Source organism: Aquarana catesbeiana, linkage group LG09 (assembly GCF_042186555.1).
Source record: "Aquarana catesbeiana isolate 2022-GZ linkage group LG09, ASM4218655v1, whole genome shotgun sequence".
In the NCBI taxonomy this organism is placed as follows: Eukaryota; Metazoa; Chordata; class Amphibia; order Anura; family Ranidae; genus Aquarana; species Aquarana catesbeiana.
The window spans coordinates 116,385,762-116,391,776 of NC_133332.1; positions in this window are offsets into that span (position 1 = coordinate 116,385,762).

Consider the following 6,015-nt stretch of genomic DNA (forward strand, 5'->3'; position numbering starts at 1 on the left):
GCTGTTCTACATTACAGTGAAGACGAACTGTTTGGCACTTGTGCGACTCTGCACTTCTGCTCCTCCTGTCTACTCTATCAGGGGGCCAGAATCAGAGGAGCAAGAGAGGCCGTTCCCTGCACATCAGGCTCTACCGTCAGGTACGTGACAGTAACGGACAGCCATGTCTGAGCCTGCGCAGGGACCCTCTCCTATGGATGAACTTTGCCAGCACCTGGCCGGCTTGGCACAAGCTGTCAAAGACCTACAGCAGGGCTACACTCAGCTAGAGGGACGCCTTCAGACCCTGACGGGCGCTGCAACTCCACAGGGTCCACCTTCAGCATCAGCCTCCTCTCAGGGATCTTCTCCTGCTCCTACCGTGGTCATGCTCCCACCTGAGCCCAGGGTACCTACCCCAGACCAGTTCCTGGGTGAACGCAGCAAGTTTAGAGCGTTTCAGAACGCATGTGAACTGTATTTTGCCCTTCAACCCCGCACATTCTCCTTAGAAGCTACCAAGGTCGGCTTTGTAATCTCCCTGCTACAAGGGGAGCCACAGTCCTGGGCCCACCGCCTTCTGGAACAGAAGGCCGAATGCTTATCCGACTTAACCTCTTTCTTCAGTGCCATGGCCCAGTTGTACGAAGATCCTCAGCAGACAGCTTCAGCCGAAGCGGCCCTTCATGCACTTCAACAGGGTCGTAGGGCGGTGGAAGACTACGTCTCTGAATTTCGACGATGGGCATTTGACACAAAATGGAACGACGCCGCCCTACGATACCAATTTCGTATGGGCCTCTCCGAACCACTCAAAGATGAGTTAGCGCGGGTAGGGGTACCCCCTACCTTAGAAACTCTGATTGATCTATCCATCCAGATCGATCGCCGGCTGAGAGAACGAAGACTAGAGAGAGCGTCCACTCCATCCCGTCCAGTGTGGATGTTACCTCGGGTACCCAGCTCGTCTATCCCGCTCCACCTGCTCCAGCCACTCCGGCTCCTGACGCCCCGGAACCTATGCAACTCGGCCTGCTGCGGCCCACTCTTACTGTTGAAGAACGACAACACCGCCGCCAACAGAACTTATGCTTATACTGCGGGGGTTCCGGACATTACGTGAGGTCCTGCCCAGTGAAACCTCGTAAGTCTCTCTTCACTACTTCTGCCTCGCTAACCCCAAGCTCGCTTAGCAACTCCTCTGACTTTACTATTCCCATTTCTCTACAGCTGCCAGGAAGGACTCTTCAGACTACTGCCATAATTGATTCCGGAGCCTGCAGCTGCTTTGTGGACTTGTCCTTTGCTGCCGAACATCATATCCCCCTGCAGCCTAAAGCACAGAAACTCTCGGTTCACTTGGCCGATGGTTCCACCATTAAGTCCGGAGCAGTCACTCACGAAACCATTCCTCTGCTGACCATCATGTCCCAGGACCACCGAGAATTGCTACAACTAGACGCCATCGCTTCCCCTCTGTTCCCAGTTATCCTCGGTATACCTTGGTTGAAGGCCCACGATCCCCATATCGACTGGTCTAAAGGAAGCATTAACTTTGTCTCCTCTTACTGCACCCAGCACTGCCTACAGACCTCCTGTGATGTTCCCGCTCTGCTGTGTCTAGATACGGACTCTGAAACCAGTCAGCTTGTGCCTCCAGCCTACCACAGCTTCCTAGACGTGTTTAGTAAGAAGGGGGCAGAGATCCTCCCACCTCATCGGCCCTATGACTGCCCTATAGAGCTACTCCCCGGAGCCAAAGTTCCCTTTGGGAGGCTTTTCCCTCTGTCTGAAAGCGAGCTGGTGGCACTGAAGGACTATATCAATGACAATCTCAGGAAAGGCTTCATCCGCCCTTCCACGTCTCCAGCTGGGGCGGGGATTTTCTTCGTCCAGAAGAAGGATCAGTCGTTAAGGCCCTGTGTGGACTACCGTGAACTTAACAAGGTGACGGTGAAGAACCGTTACCAACTTCCATTAGTTCCCGAACTTTTTCAAAGACTTGGTTCCACTACCATATTTACAAAATTGGATCTTCGGGGCGCCTATAATGGTGCGCATTCGGGAGGGAGACGAGTGGAAGACTGCTTTCCGCACACGATTTGGTGATTACGAGTATCTCGTGATGCCCTTCGGGCTCTGCAACTCTCCGGCTACCTTCCAGCATTTCATTAATGATGTTCTCAGAGACTTCCTGGACTTATTTGTCATTGTATACCTTGATGATATGCTAATTTTTTCTTCCTCCCTAGAACACCACCGCAGACACGTGAGAAGTGTATTAACCCGCCTTCGACAACACGGATTATATGCCAAACCCGAGAAGTGCGAGTTTGAACGCCAGAGTATCCAATTTCTGGGGCTGATCATTTCCACCGAAGGTATCCGGATGGATCCCCAGAAGGTACCGGCTATCCTGGACTGGCCTACTGCATGTGACAAGAAAGGTATTCAACGTTTCATAGGCTTTGCAAACTTTTATCAAAAATTTATTCGGGGGTTCTCAGCAATCATTGCTCCCATTACACAGCTTACCAAACAGGGGTCCCGATTCCGCTGGTCTCCAGAGGCTCAGTCGGCCTTTGGAACGCTGAAGGGGTTTTTCACATCTGCACCCGTCTTGAAGCACCCAGACTCAGCCTTACCGTATGTCTTAGAAGTGGATGCCTCGGAAACTGCGTTGGGAGCTATCTTGTCCCAAAGACAGGGCCCCAAGGCCCTGTTGCACCCAGTTGCGTTCTTCTCGCATAAACTGTCTAGCGCGGAGAAGAATTACGACGTTGGGGATCGCAAACTTTTAGCAATTAAGGCAGCATTAGAAGAATGGAGATACCTTCTCGAGGGAGCAGCACATCCAATCTTAATCTACACAGATCACAAGAATCTCGAATATCTAAGAACAGCAAAGAGATTGAGACCTCGCCAGGCCAGGTGGGCACTTTTCTTTTAGAGATTTACCTTCCATCTGACATACAGACCTGGATCCAAGAACATAAAGCCAGATGCGCTATCATGCATGTTTAGCAAATCCCAAGACATCTCTCCCCCGGATACAATCCTGTCCTCGGGAAATTTCCTTCTCCTACAAGGGGACTTAATGACGCAGATTAAACAAGCCTCTGTGAGGAGTTCTACACCATCTGGGATCACTTTACGGACACAGGAAGGGCTACTCTGGTATGAGGATAAGGTCTTCGTGCCAGAGGATCTACGAACTGCCACGTTGAGCATGTGCCACGACCACGTCTTGGCAGGACACTTTGGGGTCAGCAAGACTGCTGAATTGGTGCAGCGAACCTTCTGGTGGCCGGGGGTGGCAAGAGACTGTAGGAGATATGTGGAATCGTGCACCACCTGCATCCGTAATAAGAACAGCAAATCCAGGGCCTGGGGTCTGTTGAAGCCATTACCTGTCCCGAACAGACCATGGAGAATGATTTCAATTGACTTCATTGTGGAACTACCCCCATCCGAGGGATACAGTACTATCTTTGTAATCGTTGATCGATTATCCAAGATGGCCCACTTCATTCCTATGAAGGGCACCCCTTCTGCACAAGAGACGGCACGGATCTTCATCAGAGAGGTTATAAGACTCCATAGGGTTCCGGCTAACATCGTCTCAGACAGAGGGGTCCAGTTCACCTCCAGATTCTGGAGATCCTTGTGTGAATCCTTGGGTATTGAACTTTCATTCTCTTCAGCCTATCATCCGCAGACTAATGGTCAGACAGAAAGGACCAACCAGACACTGGAACAATATCTGCGTTGCTTCTCCTCCTTTTCACAAGACGATTGGGTGTCCTTACTTCCCTTAGCCGAGTTTGCCTACAATAATTCTTCTCATTCAGCCACGAAACAATCTCCCTTCTTCGCAAACTACGGTTTTCACCCGTCCTTTCTGTTTAATAACATTCCGGAATGCCCGGTACCCGCTGTACTTGAAACATTGGATTTCTTTAGATCCAACAACAAGCTGCTACAAGAGACAATGGCCAAGACTCAAGCTTATAACAAACAGATCTTCGATGAGAAGAGAAGAGGGGACCTGATCCTGAACCCGGGGGACCAAGTCTGGTTAGCCACAACAAATCTGAAACTAACCTGTCCTTCAAGGAAATTAGGCCCCAGATTCGTGGGACCGTTTCCTGTAAAGAGACGAATTAACGATGTTGCCTATGAGCTGGAGTTACCGGAGACCTTCAGGATCCACCCGAAGTTTCATATAACCTTACTGAAGCCTGCCAACCCCAACTCTTTTCCGGATCGGAATACAGAGCCACCCGAACCTGTGGTGGTAGATGGCGAAGAGGAATTTGAAATAGAGGCGATTTTAGATTGCAGGAGAAGGAGAGGTCAAGTTCAATACCTTATTAAGTGGAGGGGTTATGGTCCTGAAGACAATTCGTGGGAACCTGAAACCAACATTCATGCCCAAGAACTGATCCGAACCTTTAAGAGGACCTATCCCGACAAAGTAGCCAGATTGGGCATCCGGAGGCTGCCCGTTAGGGGGGGGCAATGTCAGGGAAGACCAGCCAGTACTCAAGATGGCCGAAGGAGAAGTCAACCTGTGACCTCAGCCTGTCAGGGAAGACTAGCCAGTACTCAAGATGGCCGAAGGAGAGGTCGACCTGTGACCTCAGCCTGTCAGGGAAGACCAGCCAGTACTCAAGATGGCCGACGGAGAAGTCAACCTGTGACCTCAGCCTCTGTCAGAACACCTTCGGTTCACCTGTGTGTACATTACCAAGAGGCTATTTAAACTTGGTCTGTGCTTGCATCCAGTGCTGTCCGTTCTACAGCGTTCCCGTGTGTTCCTGCCTGCTTTACCCGTGATACCTGCACCTGTTTACCGACCCGGCTTGCCTCTGACTCTGCTACCTGCTGCCTGCATCTGACCCGGCTTGTTCTGACTCCGCATCTGCCTGCTCCTTCTACTACCACGCTGCCAGCCCGTTGCCGACCCTGCCTGCATCCAGACTATGCACCTGCCTCCGCTTCTGCTCCTGACGTTCCTGCCAGTGTTTGACCCGGCTTGCCTGACCTGCATCTTCCGCGCATTGGAGAACCCTGCTCCAGCACCGTGCCACCTGCCGCTGTTCTACATTACAGTGAAGACAAACTGTTTGGCACTTGTGCGACTCTGCACTTCTGCGCCTCCTGTCTACTCTATCAGGGGGCCAGAATCAGAGGAGCAAGAGAGGCCATTCCCTGCACATCAGGCTCTACCGTCAGGTACGTGACACATTAGCACTGTGTGGGAACACTTTTTCATGTTGGCAGCTACTCAGTTCTATTCTATATATATTTGGTTTGCGCATTAGTATTTTTCCACTTTATCTGCCCTCATTATAACTACTTGCAATTTCAATGTTCTAATCAGGAAAGTTGCAGTAGTTGACCCTTAGAGAGTGTCTCAACAAAGATGAAATTCCTATTATGAAATTCCCTATGTCCAAAATTTTACTTGCAGACATCTGAGAAAATTTGTGAACCAATCATACAAGAAGGAAACTACATTTTTAGGAGCATTCTTTCAGCAATCGTAAACCAGGCGGAGACAGAAAATGCAGTTAAAATCACACCTATAAAAAAATAGCAAAAAATTAAGGAACATAGTCAAAACCTGAAGCCAGGATTTTGATGCCAGAGTGGGTAATCAGATGAGCCGGGGTCCGGAAGCCAGAAGTCAGCGTAGTAAGGAGCAAAAACAGGAACAGGTATAGGTAGAGAAGTCAGCCAGGCCAAGTCATACACAGGAACACACTGGAGATCATAGACCACGGAAGAGCACAGAGGGAATGAGCAAAACTGTTTAAATAGCCAAAAGGGGCTGGCTGTAGGCTGGACTATTGAGGCAGGTAGGTAACCAGGTGAGTCACTGTGGTAACAATGAGTGGATGGTAATTAAGCGACAGCTGAGCAGCCTTTGTGCACTGAAAGAAAAGAGCTGCTCCTAAATAGCAGGAGCCTAGTCTTGACAATTCTGTACACCAGCTGTATTGCAGTACATTTTTTGACAGTTTTGGAATT